The sequence below is a fragment of the Strigops habroptila genome, chromosome 4 (genome assembly GCF_004027225.2).
Source record: "Strigops habroptila isolate Jane chromosome 4, bStrHab1.2.pri, whole genome shotgun sequence".
Taxonomy (NCBI): domain Eukaryota; kingdom Metazoa; phylum Chordata; class Aves; order Psittaciformes; family Psittacidae; genus Strigops; species Strigops habroptila.
Window position 1 is genome coordinate 59,029,519 of NC_046358.1, and position 23,415 is coordinate 59,052,933.

Here is a 23,415-nt window from a genome sequence, read left to right on the forward strand (position 1 = left end):
CAGGGGAAGTTTAGATTAGATATAAGGAAGAAGTTCTTTACAGTGAGGGTGGTGACGCACTGGAATGGGTTGCCCAGGGAGGTTGTGGATGTTCCACCCCTGGCGGTGTTCAAGGCCAGGCTGAACAGAGCCTTGGGCCACATGGTTTAGCATGAGGTGTCCCTGCCCATGGCAGGGGGGTTGGAACTAGATGATCTTAAGGTCCCTTCCAACCCTAACTATTCTATGATTCTATGATTCTATGTCACACCTGATTCTATAATTTATCAATGTAAGTGTCTGGCAGTGCGTAAGAAAAGACAGAATTATCACAACCACTAGCTTAAATGCAAAAACTCTTCTGAAAACCAGTGTCCAGAATAATTTCTGGACATTTAAATTTGGTTTTTAGTGGTTCAGCAAACTGTAGTGTTCATGCATGGTGATCTAATCTATAAGTTCTTCTGTACACAGAATAGGTAACCAGTTGACAACACCAGACTCTACAGGTCAGTTACTGTGAAATCTCTTTGATAAAGTAACTTTCAGTACCTTATTTTTTTGGTGTTTGTTCTGATCATCTGGACACATTTCTAAAGACATAAGAGTATTGCATGGGAGCTGACAAAGCTCAGAAGCTTTTTTTTTTCCTCATCAAAGACATAAAAAGGAAGAACCTAGTCCTCATAAGGAGAACAGGAAGTGAGGCTTCCAAGCCTCTGTGATCAGAGGTGTATGCAAGGAGGTTTCTAATTCCAAAGAAATTTGAGTGGAGTAAATGTTAGCTACACATGACGGAAGACTACATGTTTTCATCAGGTTCATATTATGACTGTAATGGTCTTGCCTGGTGAATTTTGAATTCAGAAGTAATTTTTTCTTGGCAGCCAGCATGTGAGCATTATAAAGAGACAAATGAGACATCTCTTGACTTGCACTACTCTGCCTTAAAGAGTATGAGAGAATATGCCATTACAAACAGGGCAATCTAATTCACTGTTTCTTTCAGAAGGAATAGAGACTGAGAGACTATTGCACTTGTTTTTATGAGAGATTTTCCCATGTGCCTGTTGCATACAGCTGTCCCAGTACCAACATTTATATTCCTAATCACACCCTGAGACTTCTGAGTCTTTTTGGCTGTCAGAATTACTGAAAAGCTTGGAAGCTAATGGCAGAAGTCTCAGATGAAAAAAGGAACCTATGGATGTTAAGCATCTTTCAGTGCATGGAGAACTGGGCTAGAAGCCAGCCTGGTTGTTCAAGGCAGGCTGATGGAGGCCAGTAGAGTTGTAATTCTTAAATCTGGCCTTTCTCCTGGGTTTGGAATTCTGCTTTAGTCATGACTTAATGCATGTGAAAACCTGAAATTCCCAGTAAGAAACCCCGTTCTAGAGTTCAGAGGCCAATTTGTCATTTCGGTCAGGATGCTGGCTCAGTGGTGGTGGTGTTCTTAGCGTGCATTCCTCTGAAAGGAGGTCTTTCCTTGGTCTGTCCAAGGACAGACTTGCTCAGAAAGTAAAAGACCCTGGTTCAGTGCTTTCTTCGGACAAAGGCTCACCCTTCCAGGAAAAAAAGCCATAGAGACTAGAGGGTAAACTGGCACCTGGCTATCTTTAGCTGTATCATGAGGGTGGGCCACTACGTAACGAAGAACTCAACATTCAGAAGCAAAGACAGACAGAGAGGCTAATGTAGAAGGGAGTCATGGAGTCATGGTTCTCAGGAGTACACCTATGCCTTATTAATAATTACTTCCCATAAATAATTACCTCACTGTTCAGGGTGAGGTGAACAGTAATCAATATTTTCCGTCAATGACAAGAAGTCTGATCACACCTTTTAGCTCTTGTGATCTCAGTGAATTTTGCATTTTGGGCTTTCTGAGCCTATTCAGTAGCAGAAATCAAAATAATTTTACTGACTCAAACCATACATCTACATAAAATCAAAATCATAGAACCACAGAATCACAGAATAGAATTGTGTTGGAAGGGGCCTTAAAGCTCATCCAGTTCTAACCACCTGCCACAGGCAGGGTCACCTTCCATTAGACCAGGTTGCTCCAAGCCCTGTCCAACCTGGCCTTGAACACTGCCAGGGATGGGGCAGCCACAGCTTCTCTGGGCAACCTGTGCCAGGGCCTCACCACCCTCACAGGGAAGAACTTCCTAATATCTCATCTCAGTCTTCCCTCTGTCAGTTTAAACCCATTCCCCCTTGTCCTGTCACTACAGGCTCTTGTCAAAAGCCCCTCTCCAGATTTCTTGTCGGCCCCTTTAAGCACTGGAAGCTGCACTAGGGTCTCCCTGGAGCCTTCTCTTCCCCAGGCTGAACAAGCCCAGCTCTCTCAGCCTGTCTCCATAGCAGAAGAGCATCTTTGTGTTGACGTAAGATTGTTAATGGTCACAACCTTGAGCTGAGACCCCCTGAATCTTTCTGGTTTGTCCTTGAAGTATATATGAGTCCATGTTTTTTTCTGATTCTTTGCCTGTAGGCATCCATTTCTTGCTTTTGCTGTCTCACAGTGTGTCAGTGCTTTGCCTTTTCAAGTGTCAGAGAAAGGAAATGCCAAATATTTATCAGTGAAAGTAGACATAACCTCCTGCCTGCAGCATGTTCTGCAGAGGAAAGTGATGTCTCCTGCAAATGACATGTGTAAATATCTCATTTTCTTCCTTTCAGGCTACTTGTTGGGAGAGGGTGAAAGTGCTGTCTTTTTGAAAAAAGTTGATGCTGCTTTCTGCAGATGTTTCCTTTTTTTAAGTGTAGCAGTAGAGAAGTCAACATTTGAAAGTGCCAAAGGAATTCCACTGCACGGTGTCTTCACTGTCTGTCTTTCTGGGTGGAACACTCATGGCCAGAAATGCGATATGTGCCAGTGAAGACTTCAAGGGAAGTCTTGAATCATGTACAGCTAGACTGAGATAATAGCAAAGCCTGTATGCATAAGCTACATGAGCATGATTATCCCCTTCTCACAAAGTTTTCCATGGTTATACTACTTAGCTATGATGCATGCAAACATTGTCCTGCTATAGCAACATGACTCATTTGTTCTTTTAAAGATACTTTTATTACATCAGGGGGATCGTTTTTGGAAATTGGATAATTTTCACTGAGTCAGTTAACTGTCGTTCCATATGTGCCTGGTTATCTTCTGAGTAAGCTCGGAGAATGTGAGTCTGGATGACTGTTGGTGGGGTCTGTCTGTCTACAGGCAAAAAATACCCTGCATGGCTTCTATGTCATGCTAGTATTATTCACACACATACTATCACTAGTAAAGAGCAATTTAGCAAAGCAGTAATTTTTTTTATGATAGTAAATTGAAGAATGTGCACTAAGGGAGAGAGAACTCCTCAGAGGACTTTCCCTGTTGTTTGGGCTTGCAAAAATAATTCTGAAGTTATTACAGAATAACTCCATAAACAAAGCCCAAATCCTTCTTTGTGTTATGCAAATTACACTTTTGTGAAAAAGCAGCTTTGTAACACAATCACAAGTAGTAAGATTTTAAAGGACGTGAAATGTTGGTATATTGAAAAGATGAGGTTGTCTATTGTCATGTTCTCTATTTCAAAATTACTTTTGTTTAGACTATATGGTCCAAGATATTTTCACTGAATTTTGGGAAACTTCCTAACTGCAGACTTTTCTCTAAAGTGATAAGAAGTAATCAGGATTATACCCCCTTCTATTTATGTATAATTTTATTGGACAAGTTTATAATAGAAAGGTGTGTCTGTGTAAGAGTGCATATTGATGTGTATGCTACTTAATAGAAGAGTCACAATTTCTTGTTTATGAAGACATTAAGTCTGCAGTATTCATTTGATGTAAACCAAAAGGAAGAAAAACCCTGCTGGGTAAGTAGAAAAAAATCCTGCCTGCATACTGTCCATATGATTTGTATGTAAATGGACAATGGTATACCCTTGTCACGTGAAAATACGAAAATTAGAGTGAGGCAGAGCTAGGTTTATAAAAACATAAAACTTTCCTTGAAGTGGCTGTAAGGAGAACATAGACATTACTTTTTAAATCCTGTCATATCTTTGTTGTTTCACTGACATAACTATGCTGAAAAAACAAATCTGTCTGTTTACTACAGACATGGTGTACTCAAGAAGAATACAGACAGTGCTTGTTCTCTCTCTCAGATTCGGGTCTATCTCAACCTAAGTACTTGTGAAATGGCTCTTGAGTGTCTTGGAGCTAGGGAGAGTTACTAGATGGAAACCGAACAGCAGGGATTCCCCAGGCTTGGTGCTTGTTAACTTAGAAACGCTGACTTCCTTCATTTAATTTGCTTAAAAAACATCTCCCCCATCTCTGGAAAACTGCGTTGCTCAGGCCGGAAGGCTGGCAGGCCCCTACTACCTTTACATGTAGTCTGCTCTGCTGCCAGCCCTGTGAACATTCCTGTGACATGAGTGGAAAGGTATACACTAGGAGGTATGCTCAGCATCACAGCAGGCAGAGGCAGCCCAATTAGCAACTTCTCGATTATTAATTCTACTCTTACAGGACCATCATAACCAACTTGTAAGAAATTACAAGCCTCAGCTCGATGGGTTGCCTTTAGTTTTACTTTCCTGCTTGTACAGGCAGCTCTTGCTGCAGCCAACGGGAGCATTCTCGGCTTTTGATTCATCATAAAGTACTCATAAATTTTGTAATGAAATGATTCAGGAGACATCAACATAGAGACTTTCAGTCTTTACAGCTCTTACTCTATTCTAGGACACTTTCATACTTTTATTAACCCCATACTTTGCTTGCTTTTAGGCAAAATGAGACAAACCAAACACCTGTGCAAACTGGAACAGAAATTACGACAGCACACAGTTATATGATATGTACCTGGCATTACACTGCAGGTATGTCAAGAGGTCCTAATTAACACATGTACACTGTTTTGGCAACCAGCAGCTTTTGAAACACAACTTGATCACTTTCAAAACTTGTCTCCACTGTACTCCAACTGTATATGAAACACATCTGCAATTTGTTTTCTGCATTTATTCACTTTGTTTTAACATGTAGTATATCTGTTCTCTCCAGAGAAGTTCGCATGTAAGTCATCATCTAAGATTCTATTTTTCTAGGCACTGATTGATTACTTTTGGCTAGTGTCTGAACAAAGAGCAATTGAAAGAGCAAAGCAAGAGTTACATCACCCTGGGTTTTGTTCCGAGCAGAGTACCACATACCTTAACCCTGCTGATGCAAGCCAAAAAGCAATGTACAAGCCTACAAGAGAACACAGAAACAACCTTGAAAAAAACAGAATAGGAACTGCAGGCACAAAAATGTCTATGCATACATCAGGGGGTTGGGTTTGTATTTCTGCAAAGCAAACTTGATTTTCAAGTTTTTTGCAGCAAGAAAAGACCAGTTATGTTCTTCAGCACCTGGGGAAATAAACACTTGTTTCCTACATACTTTCACTGTTTTTCCCCCTCAATGCATCATAAACCTGTTTTGGAAAAAAAGTCTAACTGGAAAATTACAGGAACAGCCAGAAACTAGCAATAATTATAGTAATGCATTACAAAATAAAGTAGTGTTGGAACCAGAAAAGCAGCAAAGCAACCTGCTTGTTGCTTGTTTCCTGCGTGAGAGAAACAGCTCAGGGTGTGACAGGGAAGAGGAGGTTTGTGCCATGGAAATGTAGTAGTCGCCTCCCATGAATCAGTTGACTAATGGGCAGTAAATTTTTGGGGTGCAGATGACTAACAGGGGACCTACTTTCATTTTCTGCATCCTGCCCATGACTCTGAGAAAGGCTTTCCATCTTTATGGCCCACCTGGCTGTGCATTTGGCTTTAGTCAGGGTTAAATCAACTGCATACAGGTAGAGTGCTGACTACCTTGCTGTAACTATGACTATGAACATTCCTTTACATTTAGAACAGGACCCAGAATTCTGGTCAGATTCCAAGTCATTCCAAGGGTTCTTCCTCCTTAAATTCTCACATACATTCATCTGAAAGAAACAACTGTCAAAACAATATGCTCTCAATCAATTGCTGTATTGCAGTGACATATTTATCCTTAAATGTAGCCTGCAGTTGGAGACAAGGATGATGATGGACTGCTAAATAAACAGCAATTGTTGCTGATTATAAGTACCCATATAATAACAACTAACTAGATATTGCTGGGGATGGTGGACTGGTGGTTGGACAAAATGAAATTGATGGGTTTTGTGTTTTACTTGGTAGTTTTAGAAGTTGAGATGTAAATTATACGGTATATCTGATACAAAAGCCAGACGGCATCATAAGATCGTTAGTTTCATACCAGTCAAAAGGTAACAGCAAAATCATGTGAATCAGACACAAAGAATACTAAAATAAAGCTCCTGTCTCTTAAAGTGGCAAAACTGGCAGTGCTGGGAACATCACGATCAGGAAATAAAAAGTAAAATGTTGTGAGAATGGAAAGTAAACTTAACAGAGAAGTGAACTTCACTATTAGAGGCTACTATGTTAATTAAGTTTCTGTTGAATAATGCTAGATTGGCAGCTTGGAATATGAAGTCCTTTTAAATAATAACAATAATAAAAAAATCACACTCACTTGAAAAGTATTTTAGAAATGTCATTAGCTGAGTTGTCTTGAGTTCTTTAAGTAGAACAGTTAATTAGCTTAATTCCTGGTATTTGAAAGAGTACATGTGGCCAGGGTTTCCTCTCTTGCCTATTAAAGTGTCACATCTTGCTCACTCAAGGATAAGATATTACACTGGATGGTCCTCTAGCCTAATTCCTTAATTCCTTTACAGCTTCCAATTTCTATATCCCCTTCAGGATTTTATTTGAAAGCCCATGTATGTCTGAATCATAGGAAATTTTACTAGTTCATGTTTTGTGTGGGTTGTATGTAACATGATTGGTCTGGCTTTAGTGGATGCTAATTAAGGGAAAAACCTTTTAAAGCACCTTCAGAAGCTAAGATTTTCCCAGTCTGGTGTAATTTCCCATTCTCACCTTAAGAGAATGCTGGTTACAATCTGGTGTAGTGTAGTAACTATTGGCTGGATCTGCACTCAGATGAAATTGTTGTCTTATTAACAGTCTACAGAGCCTGCCTTAGTTTCTCTCTTTCTCTCTTAACCCACGTGATCTGCTGTTTCAGAAGTGATGACTTCCCACTAATTCTATCAGGGCATTCCCCAGTTGATATGGGAACTGAAAATGTCCTCTGTGGGACAGGAGTGGAAAATCTCCCACAGTGAGCTCCAGGAGGTTTAAAGCACAGGTGTTTTATTTGGCAAGGATTTCATCATACTAAGCAGTACAGGAGGAATATTTTTACTAGATTTACATTTTAAAGAGCCCAGAAATTGACTAAAGAAAAACTGTAGCTGAGATATGTAAGTTGCATTTTAATTTGAAAGGATCTCTGATGCTCCTCCCATCAGTGGTGCCTCAGGGTGAAATTGGTCTTTGGAGGAGAAAATCACAGCAGAATTTCCTAATCTTGCTTGGAGATGGGTGAGTGCAGGCAGAAGAGTTTTAGCCCTTTAACAAGAGGCCATACTGTGCTCAAGAGGGGGAAGATAAAAGGTTTGTTGGTGAGAGATGCTCCAAAGAATGAAAGTAGTGTCTGTTCAGAGGTTCTAGAGGTCAGCCACTTTGGCTGGTATGGATTGTTTTGCTCAGATGTGAGGTTGGTAAATAATCAGGAAATTCCCTGGAAAATGGGGGGGAATTTGGGGTGTTTGTTTGTTTTCTCCTTCCTTACCCTAAGTCATCTGTGAATGTGGTCATCTCTGAATGTACTCATCTCAATAGCTTAAGACTCAGTGCTCTGTCTCCCTGCTGTTTATTTGCTGGCTTCCCCACAGAGCCACTGCCTTTAACCTGGTGATAGATATCCATAGGTGCTCCACTAAGTATCATAAGAAACATTTTGATCAAACCATTTGAAATTAACTAGGAAAGGAAAAATCCTGATAGTGACATAGATACACAGTTTAAAGAGAACAGTCTGACAGTCCTGAAGTCAGACTTTCAAAAGGTAGGAAATAGCAGAAGCAGATTTGTCTGCACTTCCATAATTTTGGCTTCTTTGTACATCTGATTACAATGCTTTCTTCAATGCATGGTCACATGCTTCCTCCCCTCCTCACCCTCACAGGACCTCAGCCTCACTTAGTGCATGACATAGTGCTCGCTTAACAAGCATCTGTGCAGTTTTTTGTTTATGCCTCATTGGCATTTAGGGACTGTCTGATGACCGAGAAGCCACATGCTTTGAGATGACTCATGCTTTGCTATAATTCCTGAATGCTTCAAAAGCAGTAGTTTGTCTTTACAAAGGCCCCTGAGACAAGCAAATCTTGTCACCTCCAGGAGGTTTTGTGATTATAATAAACAATTATCTCGATTTGAGACAGTACACTTCTATTTATTAATACCATGTGCAGTTCTGACAAAGTTGAGATGTGCAGGAAATCATGTTCCAGAACATGTAGGAGTAAACTGAACTTCCTAACTTCAAAGTTCAGCTCTCTCTAACTTCACTTACAGCTATGAACCAATGAAATTTCTTTTACTGGAGCTGGAGCTGAAGCTTCAGTTCAGACACCCAGAAGTTAACATGCAGCCTTCACTTGATTAAAAAAAAAATTACATTAGTTCAAGTGACCTCTCCAGTTTCAGGTAGAAAATATTCAGGTAGAAAATTCCTCTCTCTGCCTCTCTCTGGCAGAGAGAGGAATCCAGTTTAGCCTTTAACCTCAGCCCTGACCACACCTTTTTCTCCTGCAGTCCCTTATTCTAACTGCTGTAGACCTCCCAGTCTCTATGATGATTATGAGTGCTAGCAACAATTATCACTTTTACTTCAGAGCATTCCTGCCTTCTCAGTGTTTCATAGCATGCATGCTGAATAAGGTATTGCAAAGGAGGAAAACGTGTGATTGTGAAATTGTGAAGATGTCTTCCTTATGCATACAGGAGGACTGCATTGATTATACACTTCCTTTCCAATCCTAACTATTCCATGATTCTATGATTCTGTGATGAATGCTGATATTTCCTCATTTTGGAATCTTAACCTTGAAACCAAAGAAAAGAGATGTTCTATGCAACCTGCTTGGTTTTCAAAAAGTGAAATAAAAAAAAGCCTCTAGAAGTGCTGCCTTGTAGAGAACTATCTTGAGCTGTTATCACCGTCTTTACATCAGCTAACAGTGATATTTTTCTTGTAGGTTAATGTTTACAAGTGGACCATCACTAGAAAAAAAGTGAGGGGGTGGCAGATGACAGCTCCCACATAGAATGACCATATTTCTGGGATTGTATTTACTGTACATCTAGTTGGACAATGCTTCTGGAAGGAGAAAGGGATATGTCTTGAGAGAAACAGTAGGAGTGTGGACACAGCTGCCACTTTTATTTCTTTCAACACAAAGCTGAGCTTTTATATTGCTTCTATTCTATGCTGCAGTTTCTCTCTTGCTTTCTGGCCTGTTTACTTACTGAGTCAGCCCAGGTCTTCTCCTTTCCCTGCCAGGTCTTTCAACAGTTGTCTTTCTACAGTCCACTTGTATATAGGTCAAGTCGTGTCCTCTCCTTGACTCTGACAGCTTCTTTATTTCTCTGGATTTGTGTGGCTATATGGAATTTGGCAGTTTCAGCTTAGCCCCATGCTTGGGCATGCCCTGCGGAGGTGGAATATTTGATAATCATAGCTGCAAAGAGCCACTGGGTGTACATGAGATACAGTTACTCTTAGAATGTTAGCAGCACTCATAGGATTGGAATATGGCATGCTCCTGATGCAGCAACCACTCCCATGTAAAACTGTAAAATATGTGGGTGTCAGAAGAATTGAAAGAAAAAAGTGTCAGAAGTATGGATATTTAAATAAAACAATATATTATTAATTTTATGTTTTGAAAAGACCAAACTATTCTGGTTGAAATTTTCCTAAAACTAGATTTACCTTAACACAGTAGACACCCAGGAAAACTTTGTTTCAAATTTAGCAGACTTTTAAAATATGATTTTTTTAAACAGATATTTTTACATGGCTTTAGTAGGTGGAGGAGCCAGTAGTAGTACTAAGCCACCATCAAATGGAAATATATTTCTACCCATATAAGACTGACCTGGAACCCAAGCAACAATCTAAAATTGTAGGACTTTATGTTTTATTTCCAATCTCAGAGCCTTAAAACTTATTTATTTAAGGATTTTCTTTCCTTGTTAGAAGGCATTTCTCTACATAGTCTCTCCCTCCTTTTTTCTCCTTTTCTTGCATGTAATGAAATGTTTTTCTTGATTTAAAATATTGAAATGAAATGGAGCCCTGTCTGTCATCCTTTCAAAAAGACAGAGAAGTAGGGAGAATATTTGAGCTATTAGCTAAACCTTGTATATAAAATTTTCCATTTTCTTTTAATAATGCTTTGGCATTCTCTTAGTGCTTTTTATTCTTCATAAAAACATGACCTAAAAATCCTCCATGAAAAACTGAATTAAATCCTTGAATGGAGGAAGAGAAAGGAAAGATCCTTGCAGGGCCCTGGAGCAGACAGGCAGAGGAAATGAGCCAGATTTCACTCCCCTTCAGTAGATTTTGTTTTGAAATGGCTGGCAAAGAACAGAAAAAAAAAAAAAAAAAAAAAGAAAAATCCTGTGATTTCTGTGAGCAGCCAATGTTTCATTTGAATTGCCTGAAGTAATTTCAAGGGGGAGCTGTACACTCTTGCAACAAAAAACGTCCATTATACCACAGTGCTCAAAGTGCTAGTGCTCAACTGTGCTATCTCTTGCACAGTTATTTGTACATACATGTACTCCAGTATCGGAACTTACCAAGATTTCATACTCTGCTCTTTCTCCCCTTCATTTCCCCACCCCCCCTAGCCTTCTTTTATGTTTCTCCTTTTTAATTGTCTCTCTCTCTCTCCCCCAACTCTTCAGTTCCTCTCTACAACTCATTTTTATTACTCATATTGAAGCACAGGCTAGGTGGCTAAGTTTCTATGTCATTATTTGCAAGGCAAAAGATGGCCTCTTTGTTAAAAAGAAGAAGAAAAAAGAAGAGGGAAGGAACCCCCAACTCTCCACCCTATAAAGATTCCATGTAGAGCTCTCGAAGGATTTATATTCTTCCATCACATTCACAGAGAAGCATATGCCAAATCTGTTTTCATGTCCATGAAGGAAAACTTGAACTTGTTTGGAAGAAAAAGATTAACAACGCTACATCTGTATTTCAACAGCAGATGACCACACATTTCATGGTGAATACTTTAGGTTCTGCCTTTCCAGGTCTGGGTGCATGGTAATAAAACTCCAAGGAAATTCATAACATCAAATGCTGTGTGAGAAAAGGACAGAGACCCTTTCTAATACTCTCCCTCTTCAATGCCTCTGCAAAGGAAAATTAACTGCAATTTGTAGTCTGCTTTCTGAGACTAAGAAACTTGGAATGTTTCCTCTGTAAGTCAACACTGCAATTGGATATTAATGCAAACCCATAGGACCTATTTTTCTAAGCCAAATGGTCTTCGTCAAACACTGCTGAAGACAATTTTCTCACACAGTGGTGACTTTTCATTCAGATACCCAGTATTTGTGCTTGAACCTTCATGCTGATAATTATTCATTCAGAACTTCATGATAAGAGCAAATTTAGGGTCAAGTTTCTTTGCTTTTGAGTGCACATTTATGCAGTTGTAGTTAATCTGTGATTTGAAGGGCAAATTTAGAAACTTCGGGTAATTGCACAGTAACAAACTGTTCAAGATTGATTGTACTTTCTTGGTTTCTGCAGATACCAAATCGCATCTGCTACCCTTTTTCCATGTCAAAGAGTTGAAAAGCAAAAAAAAAAAAAAAAACCCAAGAACAAAATAGAGTATTTGATTTTCTATGTTCATACAAGATGATGGTCAGTATATGTTCTTTTGTGGTTAATGCTTGTGATCCACATCGTGTAGCAAGGCATCAGTTTATGATGTGCTGTACAGAGACATCATAGAAAAAGATGTTTCCTCATCCTCAAAAGGTGTACTATACAATAAGAGAAAAAGCAAGACTAAAGTCAGAGAAACAATCAAGTAGTGGTTGAGTTAGTTAGCATGAAAAGTATTATAATATTATGACTTCATTCAGTAATGAGGTTGTAAATCAGAGATATGACAGTGGAAAAAAAATTCAGTTCTATTTTTAGATAATGCCTGTTGGGTAAGGCAGAATGAATATTATGTGTAAGTTGAGAGCTTACTTAAAAAAGCTGCTGATAAACTGCAAAACTTCTACAGCAAGGCATCGCAACAAAATTATTACGTTCTGGAAAGATTGACTTGGGAGGAAAATGTGAAATGATAACTCAGAGGGAATCGTGATAACAGTCTGCAAAAGCTGAAGTGTGTGAATGCCAAAGAAGGAGAGGAATTTACTGTGGGGCAAAGGAAGTACTACAGGAATTAATGAGCGTAAAAAGTTTGAGGAAGTATGACTGCAAAATGCTGTAAAGTAGGCTTCAAAAATAACACTGGACAAATATCTAAAAAATATAGTGAAGGAACCAGCTCGAATGTTAGAACTGGGTAACCTACTGTTAATCTCTGAACCTTACAGGCTTCCCTCTGACACACTGTTTTTCTGCCAGTAACCTCAACACTTCTGTGGAGTGATATGTTGCACCTCTGACTGTTATATTACTGATTATGAACTGTGCTATGATAGACCATGTAAAGAAAGGTAAAGACCTACTTCAAATAATCTCCTATCCAAGTACCTGGAGAAATCTCTGCAATGATAATGAGACACATGGATTTTAAATTAAGGAATAAGAGAAGAAGGTAAAGAGAGGCTTCTGTGATTTCAAGGCTTAATATTTGCTACCAAGAGCATAAATCAGATAAATAAGTGTACAAAAAACCACAAAGGAATATGATCATTGGGCAGAAAGTCAGCAAAGGGAATTGTGTAAATGAAAAGAGGGAACACTAGAGACAACTGAAGGAACTACACCTCATCTCAGGGACTGGGCGTGGCCAATGAGAAACCAAATATTTATATACTAATACCGCAGCCTGGTAACACAACGGAGGAAGATAAGATGGTAGGGGAAATGAAACTAGACTGGGTGGGGATAAGAGGAATGTGGTAAGAATCATGACTGGGCTGCAGGTACTGAGAGGTATGCCATATACTTCAGGCGAAGTTCCCGATGACTGGAAGAAAGGTAATATAACCCCCATTTTCAAGAAGGGGAAGGTGGAAGACCCGGGGAACTACAGACCAGTCAGCCTCACCTCTGTGCCTGCCAAAATCTTGGAGCAGATTCTCCTGGAAAGCATACTAAGGCACATGAAAAACAATGAGGTGGTTGGTGACAGCCAACATGGCTTCAGTAAGGAGAAATCCTGCCTGTCCAATTTGGTGGCCTTCTATAATGGAGCCACGGAACTGATGGACAGGGGCAGAGCAGCTGACGTCATCTATCTGGACTTGTGCAAAGCGTTCGACACTGTCCTGCACGACATCCTTGTCTCTGAATTGAAGAGACACCAATTTGATAGATGGACCACTCAGTGGATAAAGAACTGGCTTGATGGCCACACGCAAAGAGTTGTGGTAAATGGCTCGATGTCCAGTTGGAAACTTGTAAGTAGTGGTGTCCCTCAGGGATCGGTGTTGGGACCGGTCCTGTTCAACATCTTTGTCGGCGACATGGACAGTGGGGTTGAGCGCGCCCTCAGCAAGTTTGCCGATGACACCAAGCTGTGTGGTTCGGTTGATACGCTGGAGGGAAGGGATGCCATCAAGAGGGACCCTGACATGCTTGTGCGGTGGACTGATGCCAAGCTTATGAAGTTTAACCAAGCCAAGTGTAAGGTCCTACACCTGGGTCAGGGCAATCCCAGGCACTGCAACAGGTTGGGCGGAGAAGAGATTCAGAGCAGCCCTGTGGAGAAGGACTTGGAGGTGCTGGTTGACGAGAAGCTTAACATGAGCTGGCAGTGTGTGCTTGCAGCGCAGAAAGCCAACTGTATCCTGGGCTGCATCAAAAGAAGCATGACCAGCAGGTCAAAGGAGGTGATCCTGCCCCTCTGCTCTGCTCTGCTCTTGTGAGACCTCACTTGGAGTATTGCATACAGTTCTGGTGTCCTCAACATAAAAAGGACATGGAGCTGTTGGAGTGAGTCCAGAGGAGGGCCACGAGGATGATAAGAGGGCTGGAGCACCTCCCGTATGAGGACAGGCCGAGAGAGGTGGGCCTGTTCGGCCTGGAGAAGAGAAGGCTGCATGGAGACCTCATAGCAGCCTTCCAGTATCTGAAGGGGGTCTATAGGGATGCTGGTGAGGGACTCTTCCTTAGGGACTGTAGTGGTAGGACAAGGGGTAATGACTTCAAACTTAAACAGGGGAAGTTTAGATTAGATATAAGGAAGAAGTTCTTTACAGTGAGGGTGGTGAAGCACTGGAATGGGTTGCCCAGGGAGGTTGTGGATGTTCCATCTCTGGCGGTGTTCAAGGCCAGGTTGGACAGAGCCTTGGGCCACATGGTTTAGCATGAGGTGTCCCTGCCCATGGCAGGGGGGTTGGAACTAGATGATCTTAAGGTCCTTTCCAACCCTTACTATTCTATGATTCTATGAAAAGCACTATTGATACATCTAGCTGGTATTAAGGCAGATGGATAATGCAACACACTCCAGACATAAACAAACAAGCAAACAGAAGCCAAACAAGAAAGAGGTAGGATAGCTCACTGAGTATAGATTAGGAAATCTAGTTAGGAATAGCAAAGTAAGTTATGGTAGGACAATCCTGAAACCTGTATAGATGTTTTCTGATTCCTAATGGTGTTTACAAATGCTTTCAGGAATCATCATCGTCATAGAATGGTTTGGGTTGGGAGCGACCTTAAAATTCATCTAGTTCCAAACCTCTGCCACAGGCAGGGACACCTTCCACTAGACCAGGTTGCTCCAAGCCCCATCCAACCTGGCCTTGAACACTGCCAGGGATGGGGCAGCCACAGCTTCTCTGGGCAACCTGTGCCAGGGCCTCACCACCACAAAACTCTTCCGTTTTTTAATTCAGAATTGCATGATTGTGAGACTTCTAGCTTTCTTGATAAGAGTTAGAAAATAAATGCTATTTACAATGATGAGGCTTAAATAATTAATATGTTAATTACCAGATTTGATAATAACATATTTCTTCATGGATTGTTCCCTGAATTAGAAAGGGATGATGTTATTTAGCTTGGTTTGGGTGTATAATACAACATGCTACAAAGATGACATGGAAGATTTAGCCACAGAAAATATTTATGACTTGAATGGTGCTGAATTGATCCACTAAAAACTAAGGGAAGGATAACCAAAAGCAAAGCTGTTTATAAGGCCTTCAGTTTTGAGAGAGAAAACCAAAGGATTATCTTGTGTAAAGGATGGGGTTTACTTAGTGAAGTTACTTGAGCAGGAAAGCTGAGAAGCTTGCATGTAGGCGGTACTGACACTTACTTAATCGGAATGTTGTGGAACTATCAGGAATCCCTATCTCATGCAAGGGAAAATTTATTCAAGGCACTCTGTGCCTAAATAGATAATAAGTACCTCCAGAGTGCCATTATCATAAGTAGAGAGCTGGGAATGAATGGAATATGGTCTGTTTACCAAAAATACCCCATGTCTCGGATATGAAGTATATGACTAGAGTAAGAATTGACAGAAACCTAGTTCAGACCTTGTTAAGAACATAAAAAGCAATTTCAAGAGGTCCATTAGCTGTATAAACTGAAAAGTTTATAAGGAAAAATGTTCAATGCACTGAGGATGTGATTTGGAGTAAAGATATTTATTTATAATTATTCAAAACCTAAATCAGTTTCAACCTCTTTCCCAGGTTTCCAAGTTAGCTAGCATGCAAAAATTTGCAGGGACAAGTTTTTTTTATTTATTATATAAATCTATTTATTATACAATGCTCAGATTAACATTGAAGCAAAGCAAATATTTTATCAACACTTACAGAGGAAAGGATATATTTACACACCTCTAGGTGTATTAGTTCAACCTGAAGAAGAAGGAAGCCTTCAGAGCAAATTGGAAGGACAGGATTACTCGAGGATTGAAACAGGGATGCATTCAAACAGTGATTTTGCGGACAGAAGATTGTGCCACTCAAATCTTTTCTCTCTTTCTCTAGAAAATCAGGAAATTATATGGCAGTGGGTAAAAATCTTACTAATTTGAATTAAATGCATCATCTATATATATAATTCACATTAGAACTTACTGCAGAAGAAAGAAATGAATGCAAGAATTGTGAAGTGGAGCAGAAGTTGGTAAAGGAGAAGTAAAGAAGCACCTTGGAAGTGGAGAGTTGGACTGGAGGTGACAAAGATGATGATCCATTGTCATTGCATGGCAGAACTGGGTCATCACACAGGAAGGTTTAAATACATAGAGGATTGGAGTAATAGAAATGAAATGAAATTCAGCAGTACAGTAGAGAAAATCACTTAATGGAGAAACTAATCACAAAATTCTGAATTGGGACTAACACAGGGGAAGGCAGGTTGGAAAGGAGGTGAATTTGGATGAGAGAATGGGCAGCTATCAGTTGCCAACAAGATATATATCATAGAATCATAGAATCATAGAATAGTAAGGGTTGGAAAGGACCTTAAGATCATCTAGTTCCAACCCCCCTGCCATGGGCAGGGACACCTCATGCTAAACCATGTGGCCCAAGGCTCTGTTCAGCCTGGCCTTGAACACCGCCAGGGGTGGAGCATCCACAACCTCCCTGGGCAACCCATTCCAGTGCTTCACCACCCTCACTGTAAAGAACTTCTTCCTTATATCTAATCTAAACTTCCCCTGTTTAAGTTTGAAGTCATTACCCCTTGTCCTACCACTACAGTCCCTAAGGAAGAGTCCCTCACCAGCATCCCTATAGACCCCCTTCAGATACTGGAAGGCTGCTATGAGGTCTCATGCAGCCTTCTCTTCTCCAGGCTGAACAGCCCCACCTCTCTCAGCCTGTCTTCATACGGGAGGTGCTCCAGCCCTCTTATCATCCTCGTGGCCCTCCTCTGGACTCACTCGAACAGCTCCATGTCCTTTTTATGTTGAGGACACCAGAACTGTATGCAATACTCCAAGTGAGGTCTCACGAGAGCAGAGCAGATCAGGGGGGCAGGATCACCTCCTTTGACCTGCTGGTCACGCTTCTTTTGATATCCATGGAAAAAGACAAAGAAGGGCACGTAGGATAGGGAATGGAGGCACTCAGCAGAAATTTGTATTCTTGGCTTAGAAAAGCAAATGGAAAAGGTGATATTACTCGCTGCTCATGAACAAGAAGGAGAACCACTAGCAAGAGATATTAGACCAAAGAATAGAAGATCAAACAGATAGATGTGCTATGACTGTATATAGTCTGAAAATGACTGCGAGAAGGCTCTTGAGGAGCCCTCCATTAGAAACAGTCCATAATACACATGGGACTTTTAAGATAGAGATCAGAAAAATGCAAAAAGTCACTTTTGTGACTAGGTGATTGTTTGAACAGGTAATTGCTTTGGGTGAGCTTGGGAAATCTCTCCAAACTTACAGTCTAAATGTAATAATTTCAATCTTTGTGAACAGTTAGTTCCTGGTTCCTCTCCATTTCCCTTGATCTACAGCACAGGAACTATTTAGCTCTTCCATATAAACACACTTCTAGTAAACGTTTCCAGAGACCCACTTGTCTGTACACAGCAGTGAATTTAATCACAAGCTGAGGGGTTTAAGTAGCATTTCCAGCGGTAGCCAAGGAGAAAGACTACTCTTTTTTCATCTCTATCACTTCTATGGAAAAGCCTGCAGGTAAAATAAACCTTTCATTTTACTTTCTTTAGGAGGTAAGATTAAAAGGTTAAAATGGCCTGTCATAATTTTACATGGTATAAACCACCAAAATACTGGTTATACAGAGAACTGCTGACCAGATGTATCTGAGGAACTGTACAGATGAAAGTTTGAGAAAGGGAAGGTAACATGAAAATGTCATCCTGTTGAGCTTATTTAAATTGCAAATCCATCCTCAGACTAGGTATTTCATTTTATAGTACTCTAATGTTTCTCTCCTGCTCCCCCCATCTCCCAGCTGGAAATACTGTTTTATAGAATCACAGAATAGTTAGGGTTGGAAAGGAGCTTGAGACCATGTGGTTCCATCCCCCCTGCCATGTCACCCAAAGCTCTCTCCAACCTGGTGTTGAACGCTGCCAGGGATGGAGCATTTATCACTTCTCCAGGCAACCTGTTCCAGTGCCTCACCACCCTCACAGTAAAGAACTTTACTCCTACAAAATGTCACTAAGTGGCACAAGAAGATACCATATGGTACAAGAAGACACCATGTGGCACAAGAAGATACCATGTGGCACCCAAGCAGAAATTGCACAGATGATGAAATAGCTGAGTTTTCTACGCCAGCATATCTGTTCTGAGTGGCTGAAGTATGCAAAAATTCTAGTCTAAACACTTCCCTCCAGAAACCAAACTCTCTATCACCTCTTTGATGTACTTATCTTGCCTAGTATAGGTATGTACATTATCACCTGGAGACAGTTTGCCAGCCTTAGTGTCTGAATTAATGGCCTATCTGGAGTGGCTAAGTCTGCCTGGAATTTTGATATGTAAATAGTGTATACAAAGATACATCGTACAGTTAGCCACAGTTGAATTTTGCGGTGAGGAATGCTGAATAGGGGAGAGAATTGTGTGTGAGGATGCTGAAATGTGTGTGACATAAAATGAGAAAGTGGTAGAATTGCATGGTACTGTGTAATGCCTTCAATGTAGGAAAAAAAAAATCAAAGGGAAACCATCTAGGGTGATTGTGAGAAAACTTGAAATAAGCCTGTATAATTTCTGTACTCCCCCTATACATTGCACTCGGGCCTGTCTGGTCTGATGTTTCCCTTAAAGCATCCTAGTATATTGAGAGATGGTTCCAACTCACTGCTGATGTCTTCAGCTCAGAGTTCAAATTCCAGGTTAGTAAAATAGAAAAGAAGAAGTAGCTTCACTGTCATAAGGCGTTGTACTTCTGCAAAAGTTAACAACAGAATATATCTTGCAAGAAGTTTTGCAGTTTCACTTTCTGACCATTTCAAAAAGATTATGAATTGTTACAAAACTTGCTTTTTCTCTGTGAAAGTGAAACCCCTGAGATTCATCAGATTTCAATGTGAAAAGAATCATACAGGAGGACAAATTAAATTTGTATGTCTGAAAAGAGAAAAGCTATGTTGAAAATTCAGTAATTTGTCATGTAGCTACTGAAAATTTTTGGGAAAATGCTGGAGACCATACACAAAATGTGACCATTTGAGATGCTTAGAATGATAAATCCAAGCCATCAACTTTCTGCCCACAGGAAACTTTTCCATATGAAGCATACATAATACCAGCTAAAATAATACAGTTCTTGTCTGGAAGGAACGTATCCAGATCAGTATGTAAAGCCCAGAAAGTACTTTTTTACATGTAGCTTTGCTTTGGTAGATATGAAGAATGATGCAAGGGTATTCCTAGAGGACCCATGACGAATAAACTTTGAGTGGAAGAAGAAAAAGTAGCAGTTCGGGCAGTGGCAAAAAACAGTGTTTCCTTATTTTTTGTCTCTGAGTACCATTTTAGTAAGTAGTCTAGTGATAGGACCAGATGGTGATTCTATGTAGGTGTGGCAACAAATTGGGGAATGGAAAATGAAGTACTTGCAGGTGTATGCATCTGATGATCTCAGATTTTCTAAGTGGAGAGGGTTTGATGTAGGAAGAAAAATTTCCGGTCTGTTCATTTTATATTACTCTTCATTAAAAATTTCAGCTCCTTTTCTGGAAAACCTCCTGAAATCTGTTGCTTTTAGTACTTATGCAAGTTGGTTTCATTGAGAGCAAGAAGTTGGACTGTATTTAGTGAGAGGAATGTAAAAATAAATGAAATGTTCTTTGCATGACTTGTTACAATGGAAATTTCAGTGGGTTTATATTTATAAATAGTGCTTAAATTCTTTTCATGAATCTGCATAGCAAAAGGGTTTGATCATACTTACAGCTGCTGCATTCAGACCAGAAAATGTTTGTTAGTTTTGTTTTGCAAGCAATTGCTTTAGTTCTCTGTAGTACAAGTGAAAAGTTGTGTTTGAAGTCTGACCTTCAGTCACTTTCTTAGGTCCAGGAAAAGAGTTGATAGATTTTTTTTTTTTTATTATGTCTTTTTGAAAGAATATACTCATATCCTTTCTGGCCTGTTTATGTCACATGAATTTGTTTCTAAATCCAGTTTTAAGCTTGTCTTGGTTGCATGCTATCTGATCGAGGGAGGGGATTCTCCCCCTCTACACCACATTCATGAGACCCCTCCTCCAGTCCCGCATCCAGCTCTGGGGGCAACAACGCAAGAGGGACATGGAGCTGTTGGAACAGGGCCAGAGGAGGCCACAAAGATGCTTCGAGGGCTGGAGCAGCTCTTTTATGGAGACAGGCTGAGAGAGCTGGGCTTGTTCAGCCTGGAGAAGAGAAGGCTCCAGGGAGACCTTAGAGCAGCTTCCAGTGCCTAAAGGGGCTGACAAGGAATCTGGAGAGGGGCTTTTGACAAGGGCCTGTAGTGACAGGGCAAGGGAGAATGGCTTTAAACTGAAAGAGGGGAGATTTAGATGAGATATCAGGAAGAAATTCTTCCCTGTGAGGGTGGTGAGGCGCTGGCACAGGTTGCCCAGAGAAGCTGTGGCTGCCCCATCACTGGCAGTGTTCAAGGCCAGGTTGAAGAGGGCTTGGAGCAACGTGAGCTGGTGGAAGGTGTCCCTGCCCATAGCAGAGAGTTAGAACTAGATGATGTTTAAGGTCACTTCCAACCCAAACCATTCTAAGATTCTAGGATCAGTGATTATGTCTGTGTACCTTTGGACTGCTGTGTGGGCAGTGCCTGTTCTCCAGAAAGACATCCCAGAAGTGATGGAACATAAATGCAGTGTCAAAGACAAAGGCAGCAGGATCCTTGAAAGAAACTGGCAGTGTAGATATCCCCAAAATGCAGCAAAAGAGAGTAAAATGTTAAAGCTAGGGCTACCTTCTGCTGCTTACCACTCTGAGAGCAGCCAGAATTTAAGCCAGAAGTGGGAGTGGTTTCTAGTTTCCAGACTATGGCACTGCATAGCTGTTAAAGCAGAGTTTTCTGACAACTTCTAGTCTTGATCTGTACTCAATTTTTAATATAATTTATTTGAAGGAGTTTTACATTCAAACTTTCTTTTGGTAGTTGCAATAGTTTTTAAAAGAACATTTTGAGATACTATTTGATACTAATTGGAATGCTATTACTTGGAGTTCAAAGCATATAAAAATTTTGGAAATTTCCCCACTTGTCTAACAGATTTGGTAAACAATTATTGCATGCTAACAATTTTGTACTTAACCCTCTGCTGCTTTTGGGGTGGGTGTATTTCTTGGTTTTAATGTGACTGTGGCAAAGAACTTCTGATCTGTTGCCAGAACATTGCAGCGTGTTCCTCTTTGGGGTAGTAATTCTTTAGTTTATGTAGCTGGTTATATTTTTAGATAAACAATTCATAGTTGCAGGAGTGCACAAGCATAGCCATTAAAATCTGGCTAATACAGGGCAATTTAAGTGTGAGGCTAAACCAGCTTGTGGTTACAGAAGATAACATAGATTGTACTGTAGAAATGAAAATGCAGCATAAAGCTTTATTCTTCCTTTGTCAGCTTCTTAGTAACCTAATCCCATTTAATGAGACAGGATAGAGATGGTAACACTTTTCACTGGTTATTTTTAACTAGGAACAACTTCTACAGTATTCGTAAGTATTATGGTCTCAAACCACCAAAGGTCAAAGACATATATTACTTTCTTCCTTGGCACAGCACTTGATACAATGAACAGCTCTTTCATGCATTTGCAGAGTGAAAACAGAAAGACTACTTAGAGAATAGTGGAATATGGTCTGTCTTCCTTTGGATCATTGGCTGCCATTATTTAAATCTCAGCTGCATCTTTTTACCCCAGTTAGTGCTTCATGGAAAAAGGGTTTAGTTCTCAGAATGAGAAAGACTGCAGTGATATGGTTCTGACTACTACATATCTACTGCATTTCTACATGTAAATCTGGGAGAAAGTTGCCATTCAGGTGTGTCAGTACTGTTCTGCCTGCTTTAAGCATTTGTAAGTTGCTGCTAAGCATTTAAATCAAATAGAAACATGAATTCTAGATCTGCTTTAGTGTATAGGCATGAGAGGGGTGATAGGAACTAAACCCCAAATTTTGAAGAATCAGGGAGTATTGACCTTTTCATCTGTTAGCCTTAAAAAGCCTTTGGCTGCTACAGCAAAGTAGATTCTTTGAGGAAACCTCGTGGGTTTTGTTTTAACTCCCTACCTTGGCTTTCTTTATAGTGCAGGCAAATGGCCTTTACGTAATTTAACTTCCTTTTTCTTGGTACTTTCTGTCCAGCCTTCCAAACCACAGAATTCTTCAGCTGAACAAATGGGAAGTCCAAAATCTGAAAACTCTTTGTTCAAGATATGAGGGTTCTTTGTGAGATCATATTAAGAATTGTAAATAATACACATTGTAAACCAAACCATCTGAATTATCTCCTCAAATGAATAACATTGTTTGACATTTCTTGCAAGAAATTTTCAGTGGATTGAACAATTTAAGAGAACAAATAAGAAAAAGGGAAGGAAAGGGAGGGGAACTGAAACATAAAAATCAGTCAAAGAGGAAAAGTTCTAGTTAGATCATCTCTGTTGCAGTTTAATAGACGAACTATGTGAATGAAGCAGCTTGCTTTAATAGTGGGCGGGAAAAAGTTGGTCTGCATGACTTTCATATAAACAGTATTTAAGGACAATTTAATTAAGAACTTGCTGAAGGCCTGGAAGCATTAAAAAAGTCAAAAATAGTTTGAAAATGTTTTTAATCTATAACATCACAATGTTTTAATAAAGTGCCACTGTTGAATTTCAGATTGATTTCTCAATTCCTTTGATAAAATTTGAATACAATCTTTGCTAACCTTTCTCCATTGACTTTTAGGGTGAAAGAATCTGCTACATCTTCCATGGATATTTGCTGAGTTTTCTGGAAGAGAGCTGGGTCTGTACAGTTCTTATATTAGCAGTTGGTAATGAGCATAAAAGCATATAAATTTGAGAATGTACAGGAATCACTTCATCAAAAGTTGGGAACACAAAGGAGAAAACTAATGGAAGAGATTTTTTTTTAGATGCAGCACATGCATGTTTATTGTATACATGGGTATTCTAACTGAAATCATGCATGTTGGGTGTTACATCAAAAAATGAAACAAAATCTGACTAATTGACAGATCAGAAAGAAGTAACAGTAATAAGGGAATAATTTGGAA